Below are 19,515 nucleotides of genomic sequence, written 5' to 3'. Positions count from 1 at the left end.
GTTTTCATTCTCAAGCTGTTTAATTATTTCCCTCTAAGTGGTGAGACAAGCTGCTAGAAGATAAGTTGTTTGTAGACACAAGGCACTTCCTGATGGACAAAGAGAACAGCCCATAAATGCTATTTCCATGTGTAGCTCATTCTACAAGGTGTCCCAGAGCTGGGTTCAAGACATTGGATGCAAATCAAAACTTCAGGTACCGAAGGGACAGATGTTTTGTGAAAAGTAGGAACTGCCAGTCACGTCCCTAAAGCAAACCTCCCATAACCTCCTGTGGTGAAGATGTTCTCTTGTGTTCTCATGAGGATTCCCATCACATCATGGAAAGAGTCTTTCTGCTTTCTGAAGCCCAAAGAGAATGGAAAATATTATCCTGAGACTTCGGAGCACTCCAGCCTCCAAAGATCCATGACCAATTTTTATACTTAAAACACAGAGATTAATTCTGGTCACCTTCTGAGTTTAGAGTGAAGGGGAAAAAACCAACACAACATTTAGATGCAAGGTAGAACCTGCATCTTCTCAAACAGTTCAATACTGGATCCCAGACTATCTACTATTTTAAACAGAGCCAGACTTCTATATATGCTCTTCTTCACTTAAGCCAAATACATTGGTAAATGCTGATACAGAGGCTGTGAATTTGATGGTTGAATAATGTTTGAATTCTTCAGAGATCAGAAAGCTTTCTCCAGAAGCTGTCATGCACCTCCTGATGGATCACTGCTCATAAACCATAAAGGCACTTAATGTTGGGAGCAGGCAGAACCAGATCTCCAGCTTCCTACAGCAGCTGCTTTGTTATTGAGCTAAAAGGTGCTTTTGGGCTTGTTTCCCTTATCAGGTACTGGCTGAAATGTGACCCAGACACCTTTAAATTTCCTATACATCAGGTGTAAGTTTTAAATATAAGCTGGAAAAGAGACACACAAAGAACTTGAAGGAACAGACAATGGTGCCTCTGTGCTATTTGCAGCTTTCTCATTCTGCTGATGCTATTTATCCACAGTCCCCACTGTGACTTTGGGTCTGTTTTTTAGGTATTTCCCATGTGGGTCAGGAAGTGGAGAGACAAGCACTGGCCTGAACAAGGAGAGCTATTCTAGTCCTTGTGGCTGGGGATACCCAGCAGATTAATTCAGACAACAGCAAAACCCCCAAACATTGCAGCTGCAGGAACTATGTCAAGATGAAAATCACAGACTGTATTCGAGAGGCAATAACTTAACCAAAGCCCAGCAACTGTACAAATAAAACACATATACGGGTTCATCATGTATGAGCTCGACAGTGTTCTAGCCCTTCTCTCCTTCCTTAACCATGAGCTTCTGAGGTTTGTTTTCTAATCCCTTCTGTGAAAGACGTTCTTCTACAGAGACCTAATCTTGCACTCCTCTGCAGCTCTGGCTGCCTTGTCATTTCCTGATCCAAACCTTTTTGATTAATCATCTCTGAACAGGTTTATCAATCTGTTCTGAAACCTGCACACAGGAACATACATGTTCAGCAGATACTTCCTCTGTAACTTTCTCTGCTACACTATTTTGGAGAACTGTTGCAAACTGTGCCAGCTAACCCTTGCTATTTGCAGACATGGGAGATGGGATTCTAAGTCATGAGGATTTGCCAAGGTAGCTATATGGGTGTGGGCTAGCAAAAGGATATTTCTCCTACTGTATAGCTCATTCCTGCTCTTCAAATAAACTGTACTAGTAGAAAGACTTCCACTGCCTCAGCAGAAGGGTTTTGTTGATAGATAATTTCACCTCTTTCACTGCAAACCAATGCAGCAGTGATAATGCAGCTTTTGACCAGGGTGAGTTGTTTTCTCCTCAGTATTCACAGCTGCCAGAGAAGGAATATGATCACTGTCTTAAAGAACAAAAAGTGGCTTCATTTTGTCCCCCAAAATAACCTGAACTTTAGATCCATTCTGAATTCTTTCTCTTGCAAGGCTTTCCTGCACAGAGAACAACGTTAAACAAATTAGCAAATTACTCTCTCTGCAAGAGCCAGGTCATATTTCATCATTAGAGAAGGAGTCTGATTTTGGTTGGGTGAAAATAAATCCACAGTAACACCATTTGCTATCATTCATGTCTCAACATTTCCCCTCAAAATAGTTTCATTTTGTTATATTTAATGCTTCAGCATTACATCTTAAAATAATGCCAATAATTACAAATCTCACTGTTTTATTTTAGGCACTGTTCTCCTGAAGTGACAGAAGCACACAGATTGAAAATGTTGCTGAAAGATTGCTGGAAGAGAGGAAAAAATATATCCAAGATTTGCCTAAGTGGTAAAAAGGAAAGAGATGCTCTTTGGACACAGCCAAAGGAGATAAAAAAGTTTGCAATATTCGTCATTTGCTTAAAGGCTGAAGAGGATTTTGGGACAGCAAACGGAAGCACTGCAGTGTCGTGGGTTCGTGGTGCAATATTTTGGTCCTTGTGGGATGTTACACTGCAATATTGAAATGAAGGATCATCCTCTGAAGTCTGCAATCTGGTGCCCCTCTCTGGCTGTCATACCCAATTTTAGGCAGAAGAAACCCAATAAGGGATATTGATCAAACTGTCTGATGTGTCAGTTAAAAAATAGCCCTTCATATGTAAACAAAAAACTATGCAGAGCAAAAAAAAAAAGTATTCAAAAATTTCCTCTTCAAGTTATTAAAACTCTTTCTGTTGCTGTACAATGAGAATCTTTGTATAAGTTTTATGAGCTCTGTTACTGATCTACTCATTTTCTAATGCCTGAAAAATTACAGATCTTCTCCTGCCTATTGAGTGAAAAAGCAAAGCCCTTTACAAGCCTATTAGGAAAACAATATTTACAACAAAGCACCAAGGAAAATACTCCCATTAAATTTTACAGCAATTTCCTTGGAAGAGTCCTTTCCACTGAGAACAGCTGGACTTAATTGCAGATGAGCTGACTGAAGGAAGTACATCTGATTGCAGATGTAATAAAATTCATGCTTGACACCTTAATTTTTTAATATATATTGGCCACCATCAAATCACTGCATTTGCTGGTTTGCAGGCTAAATCTATCAAAGTTCTGGCAGGAGAACAGACAGGGAACAGAAAAGCTTGTGGAGGCCTTCAAAGCTTGGTGCTTAAGACACAGCTTTTTAATGCTATTGATTCCTAACAATCAATATTTTTTTCAATAAGAAGGTCTCATATTACCCCTTTTCCCAACCACCCTTCACAATGAACTTAGTTAGGATGAAAAAGCACGTAATGGCTTTCTTTTGAGGTAATTTTTTTCCATCTTCATTGCAGTCTCTTCTCCCTTACAAAGTTCACCTTGCTCAGCCCTTCTGGTTGATGCTATGTGGTTGTGGAGTGGTTGACCAGATGTTTTCCAGCATAACGACCTGCCATGAGCTTAAGATTTGACCCAGAAGAGCTAATTTTTTTCAAATAAAAGACATTGCAACCACATCGACCTACAGCCTTTAAGGTTATTTGCTCAGACTCTACCATAAAAGCAAAGATTTGTTGTTCTTCCTCAATCCTGTTGAAATTCTGTGGATAATTTAATGCTCAATGAGTTTCACAAACAAGGGTTTTAAGTACCTTTTTACCGTTAAATTTGAGCCAAAGCTGTTATTTCTGTTAAGAGTTTTATACAGTGACTTTTCAAATAGTAGAGTTGGTCATCTCCTGTTGGCAGATGTGGTCCTTGTGCATCATGAGGATGTGGAAATTGCTTAGAGAGAACAGGGGGAGTAAGAACTGTGCTCGCTGCCACTTGAGATTGCCCAGGAACTGAGTTGCATTGCTGACTAATTGCAGGCAAATTGCTTCTGCTGGAATATATTGAGTGAACAGCAGCAACAGTACTTGCCTGGAAAGCAGAAAGTTTAACAAGGATGGAAGAAACACTAAATGCTGCCTGAATCCTGCTGCAGTGGGGGTATGTAACCCCCTTCCCTCTTCAGTCTGTGATACGGGGTCCTCCTCCCATCTGCCCTGTTGTTCCATTTTCTGCTGAAGAAAATATTGGGATATTCCTCCAATTCTTTCCTATCCTCTGACCTAACAGGATTATTCCTGGATAGAAACACACATTTCTGTGAAAGGAAAAAATAGTTCTCTTTCATCCCTGTGTTGTGAGCTGAAGCTAATGATCAGGACTCATTACAAACAGAGGCTGCTTGTCATGCGTGGGGTTTTTTTGTTTGCAGAGTAACACTGTGTGGGCATCCCAACACTTCAGAACCAGCCTGCTGCTCCTCAGATACCTAGCATGGCACTAATAAGAGCTTCATGAATTTTTCAGAATCTATAATAGAAACGAAATTTTTTTAAAAGGAGTAGCATTCACTGCTTGTTTCTGTAAGTGGCTGTTTAACCCGGCCTGCCAAACATTGCAGGTGTACACACAACTGCATTTTAATCAACCACAAAAACACTCTGTAGCATAAGTAGTTAGGCAGCTATGCCCACAAGAGCACAGGTAAGTGGGCTAGTAAATATTTAATCAACTATTGTTGCATGGGATAGTAAACATGAATATTTAGTATAATATTTACTTACATTTATATCCTATGTTTAGAATAATATTATGTTTAAGGACAAGTATACATTCAGATGTTTGGTCTGGTAATACTGCTCATAGACACCTGCTTAAGCAAGTTATTTAAACACTGTCATGATGCAGGCAAGAAAAGGAAAGGATTAGTTTATAAGATATATACACAGGCACACAGCTACTGAACATACTTAGTTTTCTTTGTGGAAACGGTGAGAAACAAATGCAATGTACACATCAGAATGTCTTTGCAAGGTGGTAGATGTTGGGATTTTAACATCAGACTTGTCACCTGGCAGGGAATGACCTTGGGGGGTTGCATTACAAAATGCTGGACTGGCACAAGGGCAGATTTCTAATGAACGCAGCATGAAGTGCAAATATCACTCCCCCAAGGCACAGCCCCAAGCACAGACAGATCTCATGCCTTTCTTACAGAGTAAAATGGAGGGGTTGGTGATTCTTTAGAGAAATGCAGGATCCAATCACTCCAAAGAAAAAAATTCCTTACCACAAGCCCTGGGAATGCACCAGCTCCCTGGCAGGACTGCGACTCATCCTCCATCAGGCTGGCTTTTGCCTCCATCCTGAAACAGAGGTGGCATCCAGTTTGACACATTAATATTTACTGCAGCTTGCAGTGCAACAATAGTCCTATATCAGAGCTGACTCTATTATAGAAAAGACCTGCATTATAGCAAGGGATGGCCCTTTACAGGGATTTGGGTTTTCGGCCTGATAACACATTTTGGATTACTGAGTATATACATTGAAAATTTCCTGTTACAGCCACCTTGCATTCATGATGACAGACAGCCTTTCTCTGCAACTGGGGGCCTTCTGAAAGAGTTCCTTAAGGCCTTTTTTTATTTACGAACTAAATGAGGCTTCTTGTAAAATATGTATCTGTATGTGGATGTACAGGCTTGGGTGCTGCTTAGTGCCATTTATATTGGACCCCTGACCAAAGCCACACCATCAGCTTGACCAGAATATTTTGTGCCAAAGTAGAGAAGTCATCTGAGGACCAGTAAAGCAGTAAAAAGCATTTAATCACTATTTCATCGGCTTGCAGATGTCCCATGTTATTCAGGACTGCTTTCACAAGCATGACCTCAGTGAGATGTGGCGTGGCAGTGGGTCTGCTCTTAGGGGGTACAAGTTGTCTGTTGTACAAACAACATTGTCACTGCTGATATCTCTGCCAGAAGGACCTATGTGCAGCACTGGGGTTTGTTGCTTTTTTCCTTAGCATGCACTGCCTTTTTAGCAATATGCCTGCTGAATATTAACCACCCTAACGATCCCAGCACAGCTCCACAGCACTGCTGCTGCCTTTAGTTCTGGCTGAAGTGATTTTCTGCTTTTGTAGCAGTTTCAGTAGAGGGGCCAAGGACTGGCAGAACTACAGCAGCTGAGCAACCTTCCTCCTCTTCGCAGGCAGCTCACAGCCAGGCACCAGTGCTGACGCACAGGGCAAAGAGATGCTCTGTCCTCTCAGGCTTTTTTGACAAGGGCATGTGGTGGTAGGACAAGGGGGAATGGCTTTAAACTGGAAGAGAGTAGGTTTTGATCAGATATTAGGAGGAAATTCTTCCCTGTGAGCGGGGTTAGGCTCTGGCACAGGGTGCCCAGAGAAGCTGTGGCTGCCCCATCCCCAGAAGTGTCCAAGGCCAGCTTGGAGAAACCTGGTCTAGAGGAAGGTGTCCTTGCCCATGGCAGGGGGTTGGCACGAAATGATCACTAAGGTCCATTTCCAACCCAAATCACTCTGTGACTGTGATTCTGTGACTTACACACCCTCCTCTGGTTGCACTTGGACTGGCTGATGTGGCTGTGTTTGGTTGCCCATCACTGCTCTCCCTTCTGTTTACCAGCTTGGCTGTGTTACTGGGGGTGAGGGCATCCAGGGGAACTGACCCAGCCAAGACCCTCCCAAAACAGGGTCTGCCCTCTCTCTGACCTGCCCCCAGCCTCTCTGCAGGCACACTTCATTTTTCATTGACTGCCTGGTAGCATTGTGCCTGACTTCATTGAGAGGCTTTTAAAATCTTCAGCTTTGCTATTAGTATTGATTATCTTTGTCCTCTTAGCAGGCTATTATTCCTAATTTTTTTTTTTTTTTTTGGTGTCTCCTGGCTTGTTGCATCATCAGGTTCTGTATTGCTCTTTAGGGTCCTTTCCATGGATTTATAAATGTGAATACAGTTGGGGACAGCTCTGGGAAGGGATGCTAATCTTCTGAACAAACCTCCCAAACCATCTTTCAGTATTCAGGAGACAATTTGCAATGAGAAAGAGGACAGACAATCTGATCATTGCATCTGGGCAAAAAGGGAAGAAAAAGGAGAAGAAAAAGAGAAAAGAGGGGGAGCGAGTTGCTCTTCCAAAGGGAGAAAATGAGTGTTCAGTAACTTAGTGAGCCAATGCACCAACTCCATTCCTGAAGCCATGGGTCCTGAGCTTAAAAATACAGGAGTAGTAATTAACACTTTGCACTTACATAGCATTTTTGCAGATTAACCTCTCCACCAAAATTTCACCTAAATCTAAATGCAGCCATTTCTGGAGTGGAAAATAGTGGGTGTTTAATAATGCATAGAAACACAATGCAAGAAATCAAGTCACGAATATTATACAGGAATAAAAATGCAGGGGCAACGTTCATAGTGAGAGAACTCAGCTACTCAGGCTGAAATTGCTTTGTCCCGTCCAGCTAATAACCTGCCTTACAAAGTTGTTGCTGAATTGTTAAAATATTACAAGTAGGTGTTACAAGTACACTTCAGTTCCATATCTCATCTTACAGCCAGCATCTCCCAGAGCATGCTGCCTCCAATCAAATCCCCCTGGATTAATCTGATATTTATTCTGAAGAAACAGAGCTTCTGAGCCATCCAAACAATGTTTTGCAGCACAGAAGGTTTCCATTGACATCTGTCCTCCAGCCAGACCCAGCACTCGCATTAGTTGTGAGAACAGCAAATATCACTTTGCAAGGTGCTGCGGGTGCTGCCCATGGATTAGATGGTCTCATCCTCATCCACTGGGAATGCATCCATTGCACAGTTCAGTGAGGATGTCAGAGAAGTACTGCAGGCAAGAGAGCCGCCTCAGAAACTGATGACAGTTGTTCTGCTCTCCCTGTTGCTAGAAAGTGTTGTCTGCCATCTCTATTCTTCATTCAATGTCCCCAGTCCTCAGCATTGTTTGGCATTGGTTGGTTGTCCAATAGAATGGGGATCAGGAGAAATTTTTAGCCACTTCCTTGGGTTCTTGTGCCTGGGGTATGATGTTGAGCTGCCTCCTCATCAGCTCACTCATCTCCATGCCTGTGACTGCAGACCATGAGCTCTCCAGCAGAACACACCTCATCCTTCTGCTGTGTGGAGAAGTCCTGTGACATCTGGAGCTGGAGATGTTGCTGATGTACAGTGAGCTAAGCTCATGGAAGAGGGAGAAAATACTCCTTAGAGGGGTGTTCACTCATTAGCTGACCCCAGGTATTCCTTAATTGGACTCTGCTTCCCTCAAAATTCTCTCTTGAGGGTTGAGCTCTAATCAAATTAATTTGTCTCTTGGCCAGTGAGGAATAACAGTAAATCTGAAGTCCCTGAAGGCTTATGGAAATTGGCCCACATGAACCATATAATTTTTAAATATGAAGGAGAAAACAGATTTGCAAAGGAAGTTTCTTAGCTGGCAAAATAAGCTATAACAGAGAGCACAGCAAAAGGGAGAAAGTAGTCAGGAGAATACTGCAACACAGCTGGAACACAAGGTTTTGTCTGAGAAAAGCACTTTCTTGTATTTTACCAGAAAGGCATTTCACTCTGAAAATGAAATCCAGACAGGATGTTACTGAAGGTCCACATCTTATTTTCAATAAATGATGAACCTTCATGTCCCATGAAATATGAAAGTATAAAGCTGCATTTCTATTATATTCAGCAAAGGTGGGGAAGTTTTGTTCGCTTTTGTTTAAATATATTCATTATCAAAGGTGTAGTGCCCTTGAGAAGCTGACACAATTGCTTGTATTGCTGTGCAAGGAATTTGAGATACTTGGTAAAGTTTTTATGAACAGTGATGCAGAGATGTGTAGTGTGTCTTTCAAGACCCCTGATCCATCCATCCAGAGCTGACACTTGAGCTGTAAAGAGACATCCTTGTCAAACCACTTACATATTGCATATACAATGAGATAGTCCCTCATTTCTAGCACACCAGTTGCAGGAGGAAGAATTTAAAGCAGAAGAGCTCCAGACCTCTTATTTCAGATTCTTGTGGCTCCAAGTGTGGAAATCACATTGGCAATAAAGAAAGGTCAGTATCTGAAGGCACAGTTTGTGAGAGGGCATGAAAATATTTTGATGAGAGAGAACCTGTGCTTCACAAATTGTCAGTGTGCTACAAATCTGAGGGGGTATGGAGGGACAATATTTGTTTGGGATGCAGATTATGCCTGTACATCCTCTGTTTTGTCCTGCAGTTAGGAATGACACGATGGAAAACAACCCCACCTACATGTACCAAACAGACCTCAATACAAAAGAGAGGGAAAACTATCTCAAATGGTTGGTTTCTGAAAGTCAGTAAGAAAAATAAGATTCAGTTCAGACACCAATCGTCTCATTTTATGATTCCTCTGTACCTTTTACACCTCCTACTTGCACTATGATTTAATTTTAATAACACTTTTTCTACCTTCTTCCAGTCCTCTAGACACACTGGTTACTATTTCACATAATATTTTCATTTTTTATCTGTGTGATACCCTCACACATGGTTCAAAACCAGGAAGAATTATTTATTTTCTCAAAAAGTAACAATGGTTTCTATTAACCAGATTTTGGTCTCTGCAGTGCCATCAGGAAGAGGTGACTCAAGTGACTTCAGTTATAACCCAGCGAGTGAAGCAACCAGAAATTAATGCCTAAGTTGACAGGAAGCTTTCTCCTCTGGCTGTGTATTTCCAAAGAAAGTGCAAGCACTGCTGGGTATTAAAGGAGATCCATTTTATGCCAGTTTTTGTCTGTGACAATCTCATCAGGAGCCATAAAAAATGATATGAAAAATCTGAAGATGGATGTTAACAATTCATTTCCTAAATTTCCATAGTTAATGTAAACTTAATAACTTCCATGTACCACCAGCTTGATTGTGCCTGCTGGAGTTCACTGCTTAATTCTCCCTGTAAGGAAAATGTACCACGGGCATCATCTGGACCAGCTCGTTCACTGACAGGAACTGGGATGATTTCTTAGACTAACAACGATCGAGGCAGCTTTTTTACAAATCACTGCAAGTTTCACTCCTGTGAAAAGGGTTTTCTGAGGAAGAACTCGCAGGCACAGCATGTTTGGAGGCAAGCAGGAGTTTAAGATTCCCCTCTGCCTCCATGGGAACAACACCTTTCCCAAGGCACCACTCAGAGCAGCAGAAATCCCGCACGACAGCGGCTCAGTCTTACCAAGGCAGGCTCCAAAGGCTGCTCCAGCAGCTGGGAATCTTTAGAGGTGCTTTATAAATGTGCCCACTCTTACAGCAGGTGCCACATCTTAGTCCACCAAGGAATTTTCCCGCATCTGCTCCACGGAGAGATCCGTAGGAGGCTGAAGGTCACAGCTCTGAGAAGTCCTTGTGTTAAGTGACCTCAGCTGGCTGGGCTGTGGTCCTGGGTAATGTCTAATGGGTTTCATATGACTCAGGTTTTTCTCCTTTGTCCTTCCCTCTCCTTGCCCAGCATTTTGCTAGTTAGTGGTTCTGCAGCAACAGCTGCAAAGTACCATTTCAAGGCAAATTATTATTAACATCACTTTGCCAAATTGGCACGAATTGTTGAACAAGGAGTCACAGAGTGGTTCGGGTTGGGAAGGTCCTTAACGATCGTCTAGTTCCAAACCCCCTGCCATGGGCAGGAACATATTCTTCCAAGCATCATTCTTCCAAGCAGCCTGCTCACTGCAACCCTCCAAGCAGAGCACGCATTTTTAACTCCACCTGCTTCTTTATCCTAGGAAAGGCTGGAAGGCAGGGCCTTGGCTCCAGCAGCGCCGAGCACAGCCCGGCTCAGCCCCGCTGCGCTCTCCCAGCGCTGCGGCTCCGCTGCGAAAGCGCTGAAGGAAAACTGCGGTAAGTGAGCGATGCTGTGCGATGTGGCAGCTCCGAGGTGCCAAGCAAAGCTAATGCTCCAGAGCGATACTAGAGGGCACTGTAAACCTGGCAGTTTTGACTTCCGAATGGGACGAAGCAAAAACTGAAGTGTCTGCTATCTGTGGTCGTTAAAGCTCTCCTGGTATTTAGTGCAAAATTAGTGCCAACCCCCGGGTCCTGAGCAAATTAATTTGTGGAATTACATTCTGCTGTCGTAGATCCCCCTTCCAATCTGGGATCCTTATTCATTGCCAGGCCCTGAACTGCTGCATTCCACTGCTGGACGGGCTTCTCTCCCAGTAAACGTGCAGGCTTGGAGGAAAGGGGAGCGAGAACCATTATGAGAACTCAGCAACTTTTTTTTTACATCTATCACTTAGCAATAATGTGTTCATTAATTGGCAGCCAGACCCCTGCCTGGCTTCACTTAAAACCTGATGGTTTCCTTTCATTATGGTAGCAAAGGTTTCATCCTGCATCTCCCCTATATGCCAATATTGTGGTTTTTCCACATGCCTGATTAAGGATACACACCTATCAGAGAGGAGGAGAGTTCCTGCACTGTGATAAAACAAAATTGTTTTAAAAAAAGTCTTTTAAAACATATTTAAAAATAGGAACGTGTTACTCTAAATTAAACACTCCAATCAATGTGATCAATAGATTAATAGGTTTCAGTACCTGTCTCCTCAGACAGTCCTCATACAACCATCACTGTAATTTATAATTCAGTGTTCAACTTAAATTAGTGAAATTTAAACTGAAACAACAATGGGCTGACAAGTAAACAACTTCCCAATTTAAATGTAAAATGTTTACCCAATATGCAGAATCAAGCTCTCTGCTCCCGCAATATCAGCGCCACACAAAATAAACACAGAGCCACAGGGAATAAGAGGAAAAGGCATCTTGAGAGGTCACCTAGTCCATCTCCTTCCCCCAGGGTAGGATCAACCCTGCCTAAATCGGTCTTGACAGGAGAGTTTCTCTGACCTGTTCATCATGGAGGTTTTAAAGGAGATTCCACAAGCTCCCCAGATGGTCTGTTCTGGGTGTCAGCTATTCTTATAGACGGAACATTTCCCCCAAAGTCTAACCCAAATTGCTTTTTCTGCAGTTTAATTCCACTAATTCCATCTGTGAGCAACAGCTCATTACTTTTGTAGCATCTTTTATATTTGGGGAGATTGTTACTGTATCTTCATCAGCCTTAGGCAATGGACCACAGTTCTTTCCCTCTTGGGAGGTTTATTTTCTAGACCGTTCTTTTAATTTTCTGTATTTCTCTGGAAGTCTGGTGACAAAACTGCTCCTCCCCAAAACTCAGCAGAGATGGGAGCAAGGTACCAATGCACCACACCACACTCTCTTTATGTACAGCAGTGTCAGCTTTGCTTTGCTAACACCAGGGCACCACAGTTGGCTCAGGGTTAACTTCTAGCCCATGGTATTGTCCCTTTCTCTTAGAAATGCTGCCTATGCAGCCATTTCTGGACACACATTTCAATAGTTCTCATACATTCAGCTTTGCTCTCGTCAATCTCTTCTTTCCAGCCTGTTTCTTCAGTTTGTTAAGATATCTGAACCTTTCTCTTGTTATCTGAAAGCACTTACAGCCCCTCTCAGCTCAGTATTGTCAACAGATGCAATAAGTCTCCTCCATATTCCACCACCCAAGTCAGTGATGAAAATATTGAGTAATGCCAGAGCCTGCACAGACCCCTCCAGCGCCGTATTGAAGCCATCCTTCCACTCGGACAGCAAACAGCAAACAGTTTTCAAGGTGTTTGCCCAGCTGGTTTGGTACCTTGCAGCATTTCTCCCCATCCATATTCCCCCACCTTGCTCCTGGAACACCCCATGAGTGAGAGTCAAAAGCCTGACTGCAGTCAAGCTGTACCACAGCAGCAGCTCCTCCCCTCTCAGAGACCTGCTGCCCTGCCACAGGAAAATTAGATTGGTTTGACATGATTTATCCTCGACAAAACCACAGCTTGTGGGGCTACCGCATCCCTCACGCCACTGCCATGCCTTGCCTTTGGATCTAGCAAGCAAAATTCTGTCCCCTTTGAAGTAAGGGATAAAACTCCCATAATCCAGGACTTTACCATGTCCAGACTCCACCCAGCCCCAGAAGCAGTGGAAATACCATCACATTACTGCTCCTGTTGGTAAGCAAGGGTTTATTTCCACTGAGAGCTGCAGAGGCAGAACGTAATCAGGGATATCGCACCTGGGTTTGAGCTCTGAACCCCCTGAGTACCATCACACTGTGGGTGCATACCCCCTCTCCAAAACTGGTGCTACCTTACTTCCTTGGCATTCTTGGAGCAATGGGTCAGTTCAGCAGAGGTGGGAGCAGGTAAAATTTACACTCTAAAGGGAGCTGCAAGGAGGTATAAATAACTCAAGCAGAAGCTACCTAAGATTTACTTAAAATTCACTCTGAATTTGGGACCAGATATGTAGGAGATAATCAAGTTTTCCTTTTTGAGATCTTGTGTATTTAAAACCTGCTGTGTTTAATTTTTGCAGTCACAACAACGCTCATTCATAAATATTTCCTAATGTTTGATCCTATTAGTACGTACAGCGCCGTGTTTGATTAATGGACTAGAACAATGCGATCAAATATATTTTGGGCTCCAGAATACCACTTTGTAATGCCTAATATTTGATGAGATATTCCAGATAGGCTTGTCTTCTGACTAGAAGTGATTGCACTTGAATTCTGAGAAACTCAGATACAGATCTTGGATAAGATCTGAATTTCAAGCGAGTCCTAATTACACAGCACGCTTGACCAAAGCTCGAGGTCTGCACATTTCCAGCGTTGGATTCTTCACAGCTCAGATGCAAATGTTGTTTCTTAGCCCTCTCTCTCAGGAATTCATAACATATTCATCAACTTGTAGTACCTAAGAGCCCTGTCTGACTGTATTTGGAAGACCTTAATTTGACTCCGGTAGGAGTTTAACAATATTAATAACTAATATTAAACTGGATTCCTAACGGGGATGCCGGGACAATACTCTTTGATCACTGCATTAATCTGGTGCAATTGTGTTTATATCAGCCTCGTTCATCCCATGTGAGCTCAGTGCCATCTTGGCATGAATATGAAATATGCAAATCTGAGGGATACACGTTAATAGTGAGTCCATCTGCTTGGATCTTTTATTAAAGGGAAGCGTGAATGCAGTTGCCATGCAATACACTCTTACACACAAAGACCACGAGTTACGAAAACAAGAGGAAACATCTCATGCTTTGGCCTTATTGGTATTTCACATTCGTCGTTTCTGTGGCCGGTTTTCATTTTAATTTAGAAATTTTCCCCAAAACGAAATTTGAGTGAAAAAGCTCAACAGTTAGCAATGACTGTGCGTATACACGCACGCACATCTCTTCCTCTCTAGTGACAGACAGGATATTACTTTTCCACTGCATATGAAATTAATACCAGAAGCACAAGAAAAAACATGTAAATGCCATCCCTTAAAGCCTGATCTGGATCTCACTTCTACTGCTTAAGACATATATAACATCGAGGAAAACTAGCTGTTGGAGTGAAAAAGAAGGTAATCCAGAGCTGGCTTGGGAGAGCCAAGCCCAAACATGAGCTCAGCCTTGGCTATGGAGTCATAGCCCAATGCCTCCACAGGATATGGATGAGCTGCTGTGTTCTGCTATTCCACGTTCTCTGTAATAAATAACTCTTTCAACTCTATCCAAAAGGGAAAAGCTCCTATGGCTCATTGTTCCCATGCACTGCCGTGTCCTTAGCTCGTCTCCCTTGGGTGTGTGCTGTTCCATGCTAATGGTTTGGAGGGAGTGTGCTGTGATTTATTTAACAGTTGGCAGGTCAAACCTCCGTGCCCCAGATATGCAAGTGCTGACTCGGATGTGGAGGGGAGAAGGTGCCCTGATGACATAAAGTCAAAGTATCCACCTTGATGAGCATTCTTAATCCAGGAACTCTCCTTCGTCCACCACCCTGCAGATACGGAGAGCTCCTGGAAGCAGTTAGTTCTGAGCCTCACACTCATCCCAGAAGGCTGGATTGAGCAATCATTTTATTCAAGGACACTGGGATCTGATGTACAAAAAGGGCCCTTATTCTCCTCCTTGATTCACAGATATTTGAGTAGGCAGCAGAGTAAGCAAGAGGAGTTTTTTCCATATCTTCAATATGCAAATAGATGAGTGAGCTCAGCTCTCTATTCATTGCTTCCAACATACATGACACAGATGATGCTGTTCCCATTGTCACGCTAAAACTGGGGGCTTGATGACAAGAAATTCACTGAGCTTCCATCTGCATAGAGCTGAGATGATGGTTGGGTAGGGAAAGTCACTGCATTGGATTATGTCAGCTCTACTGTCTGCATCCACAGTTTATTAGCTGTGCTTGGGATCTGAAAAGCCAGTTGAAATCCCAGTGATTCCTGCATGATCAGCTCTTGGTGCCACTTGGGGTGGGCCTCATTTGGCACTACCCAGGGACTGGCACCCTTCTCTCTAGTAGGAGCACAGGGACTGTGCTCTGAGCTGAAGCCAGCGAAATGACTGAAGGGAGTGTTCAACCAGCACGTGACCCAAGAAAATGTTAAGTGTTGAGATTTATTACATATGTATTTATTAATAGCATATTAGCATAACTGGGTCAATTATCTGGGAATCAGCACGTGTGCCTGGGAGGGGGACATGTGCATGGGTCTGCTGGTCCTGTGCTGCTGAAAACATCACCTGCTTGGGTGAGAATGAATGTATTTATCCCAGTGCTAAGAAAAGAAGGAAAAAAGAATAAGTCAACCTTCCACAGTGAGCTGATTATGCATTTTCCACATCAAATTGTCAGCATTTATTCAATTACTTCACTCATTACAAGTGTGTTCTTCAGCCACTAACCTAAAACCCCTCCCTGCTGCTGTCAGCTCCATTAGAAGTGACATGTTCCTTCCTCATGTTAAAAAGCCTTTGTGGAAGGCGTCTCCTCCCAGGACAGGGCTTGAGCTGCTGAGGGAACACAGCCCTGCCCTGGGAAGGGAGCTCCTCTCCCTGTGCTGCCCTCCCCGAGCACAGGAATCCATCCACAGGATTGAGGTGAGTCCTCCTTGGGGTAGCAGCAGTTGTTTTTAAAGCCAGACACTCTCTAAGGCAGGAATTAGAGGAATTCACAGGGCTCAGCCAAGGAGATCCCCGGAGCCAAAACTGTATATTCTCCAAACACTTCCACTTTAATAGTAAGTTAAAAGGAAAGTTCCCCTTCTGAGGGGTTGTTATTTATAGATCCCTCCTTTAAACAGTCCTCCTGTTTTTATCCATGCTTACACCCCCACAGCTGGTAAAGATGAGGAAAGCTCTACCTTCCCCAAAAATCAAATACATCCGAAATGCTTCCTGAGCTGATTCACTTGGCTGGGCTCCTATTTGATATTTGAAACAAAAGACAAGGCAGCAGAAAGCAACATATTTTCCCTGTGTCAAGGTGAAGCACTTCCCATCACCCAGCCCATCTCTGCTGGGGTTAATGCACATCAATAATATTTAAATGATCAAAGTTTTTCAGCAGAGACAGTGATGGGGTTTTTTTCTGACTTGTCATGCTTGTTTTCCTTAAAGAGGCAATGACCTGCTGTAGTCAAGGCTTGCAGTTTGGCACACAGGAGCATTTTGAGAAGCGTTATCTCCCGAACAGAACAGCAGCCTCATGTTTCCCTGCACAACAACCTTTCTTAGCCTAAAATGCTTTGCATCCCATTTCCTTGATCTGGCTAAGTGCTCGCATGCTGAAAATCCCACCCTCCCTCCAGCTGTCCTTCTGGCAGGAAAGAGACAGCATCTTCTCTCTGGAGAGTAAGTCACTGCTCCTTTGGTTATCTAATCAGGGAGGGCAAAATTCACTCAGGGCCCTGAGAAACCGGCTGAGCTGCAGAAAATGCATCCCGAGGTCTTGTGCGGGAGGGTGGGAGGAGGCAGCCGGGGAAGCCTCCCCTCCCAGAGCAGATGCTCCCTGCCATTTCCCCAGCAGCTTTCACAAAGGAAGAAAAATGTGGAGTACTCCAGGGACTGAAGCATTCGGCTCTCCTGCTCCCCGGGTCTGTGTGTGCCTCGGAGCGGGGCCGGGGAGTGGCTGCAGGTCTGGTGCTGAGGCCAGAGCAGCCTGTGGGGAGGGCAAGGAAATAAATGTCCCCCACCCACCCTCTCGGCCTGCGTGTGCCAGAGCTGGCTGGTGCTCAGTTCCTCAGTCTTTGTGTGGGTTTTCCAGCATTTCTCCTAACTACAAAATATTATGCCTCTCTGCCTTCTAAAACTCCATGATTTTGTCTTTGCACCAAGCACGAGGAACTGGGAAGCACAAACCTTCCCATGCTGATCAAGCTGGGAACTTTCTCCACATTCAGCTTGCTAAGAACAAAAGGGCAGTACAAGGGTGGTGAGATGAGACAAATCCCCCCTGCAAGTGCGAGGTTCACTTGGCTGGGCTTTGCCTCCGTCATCTGTAACATCCCAAACAAAAGCACCTTTAAGTCATTTCCTCCCTTTTCCTGGCAAACTTCTCCCCAGAGGTCCTGGTGAGCTGGAGAAAGCTACCACTGGAACAAGGTTTGGGCAGAGCTGTGCTTGGCAGATCTCACCCCTCACAAAGGGGTCCCTCACCTGCTCCTGGGCTCGGAGCACAATTCCAAGCCGTGTGTTTCCACCTAATAAAATGCTTACTCACTTGCAGGAGGCACTTTGACACCCTTGGCCGCACGCTGCTAGATAAGGAGCATAAAAAGAACACGTTGCTGTTATAGGGGATACAGCAATATGTATCCTCAAATGAAAGATCCTTTATAAGCCTGGTTATTATTCTGGCAGTGATCTCGGATCGCTCTCCACAGGCTCAGCTCAGCTGAGGTGTTAGCGAGCACATCGCCACTGCGAGCGGGGACTGCGAGGTGTCACGTTTACCTTCTGTTGTTTCAGTACATCCTCTATCATCCCAAGTCAGAAAACACTTCCCTCGTCTTCCGCGCATGTCAAAAGCACCATTTGCCATTTAGATTTAGGGAGCCAGAGATAGCCCTGGTATAAACAGGTGCGAGCCCGCATATGTCAATAGAATTACACCTGATTTTAATGGGCTTACATTTGGCCCTTGAGCCCTGGGGATCCCTCTGGGGGCAGAGGCTGTATTAAATATTAAGGGCCTTATTCTCCACCCCTGCCTATGCTGGAGTAATTAAATCTCCATGCAGACCCATTGATTTTCAACCACGTTCTCCTCATGTGAGGAGGTAGCACTTGGCATGAGGGAGGGAGCACAGCTGTCCCCTCGAGGAAAAACACATCCATTTTTCCTCCTCACAGAAATTTCATCCAGAAGAAAACTGTACCCAACATTAGGTATTTGCAAAATGTGCTTGGGTAAAAGAATGCAAATAGTCTAAAATTAAACGATGACTCCAACTCTTCCCCATTGCCTCCTGCCTGTGACAGCACCACTGCCACTGCTTTGTCGCTTCCTTCAGGCTCCCGGCTCTGTGAGTGCCACAGACAATCCCTCTCCTTCCCAGCATCAGGACCATCGGAGCCAGACCTGCCAGGAGCTGGGTGATTTCCCATCCTCCAAGCCTGCTCCTGGGTCTCCTGAATCGCTGTGTAACCTTGGACAAGTCCCACAGCTGCTGCCGGCCTCTCCAGGGGGTTACTCTCATTAGTTAATTCCGGTGCTTTGCCTGGAGCTAGCGCCTTTTACCTGTGTCTATACAAGTATTATTGCCAGCTTCTGATCTTTTGAGCTTGCAGGGCTGTGAAAAACGACTTTGGTTTTTCCTTAAATGCCACGGAGTTTAGAAGTGTGACGACTCACACTGTGCTGTTATTCTTTCCAATTGAAACCTAATGATGCGTGCATATCACTTAACTCTGATGTCAATAATCAGCACACCACTTGGTCTTTGCCGTGGCTATTAGAGGGAATGAAAATGAAATACCAACTCCTTTTTATCCTGTTACTGTACCATAATAACTAATAAAGAAGTAATAAGTGAGACGTGGGGAATTTCCAGGGGAGTCATTACTACAGAGCAGACCTAAAGGCACAACGTGAAATCCAGGAATATTAGCCAGCCCTGGATTCCCAGCCAGTGCTTATCACTTAAGTTTTACTGCTGCTGTAGAATAAGTGTTTACAGAAGAAGTTACCATGTGGAAAGTATCAGACCGTGTCCTGGAGTGGAAACCGAGCCAGAATCAAAGACATCCTTGCAGCTAAAGACCACCCTGTGCCTCAGCGTCGCATTTAGGCTGGGCCACAGTCAAGACACAATGCCAGCATTCCATAAATCTCACTTACGCTCCAGAATATGGGAAACGTTTCCCAGAAGAGCTCTAAATCACCTCTGTCTGGTTGCAGGATGAATCGTGTGCTTTCCAGGGATTCTTACATGGGAGAGCCCACACAGAGATCTCAGGGCAATGGGTGAAAGGAAACCATGTAACAAAATACTGAGTCCATGAGGTTCAAACCACCTGTAAAATGGACAACACATTTTCTGGATTAAAAATTATTGAATTCATGGTTAGGAAGGAGCACTCATTTTTTGGTGGTCATGTACATAGGATGCAGTAGTGATTCCTTGGTTTTCCTCCCCATAAATGAACTGTCGTTTATCCATGAACTGTCATTTACCAACGTGTCAAAAAGCTGTCACTGCTCAGGAATTCTGTCTTCAGCAGCTGCCTGGTGCAGGGAAAACTTGGACCTTTACCTGGCACAGTTGTATGCACCTTGTGTACAGCTGGAGCCTCCTCTGCCCC

This window comes from Corvus moneduloides, chromosome 21 (assembly GCF_009650955.1).
Source record: "Corvus moneduloides isolate bCorMon1 chromosome 21, bCorMon1.pri, whole genome shotgun sequence".
NCBI classification, from domain to species: domain Eukaryota; kingdom Metazoa; phylum Chordata; class Aves; order Passeriformes; family Corvidae; genus Corvus; species Corvus moneduloides.
Note: the sequence above shows the minus strand (reverse complement) of the source record.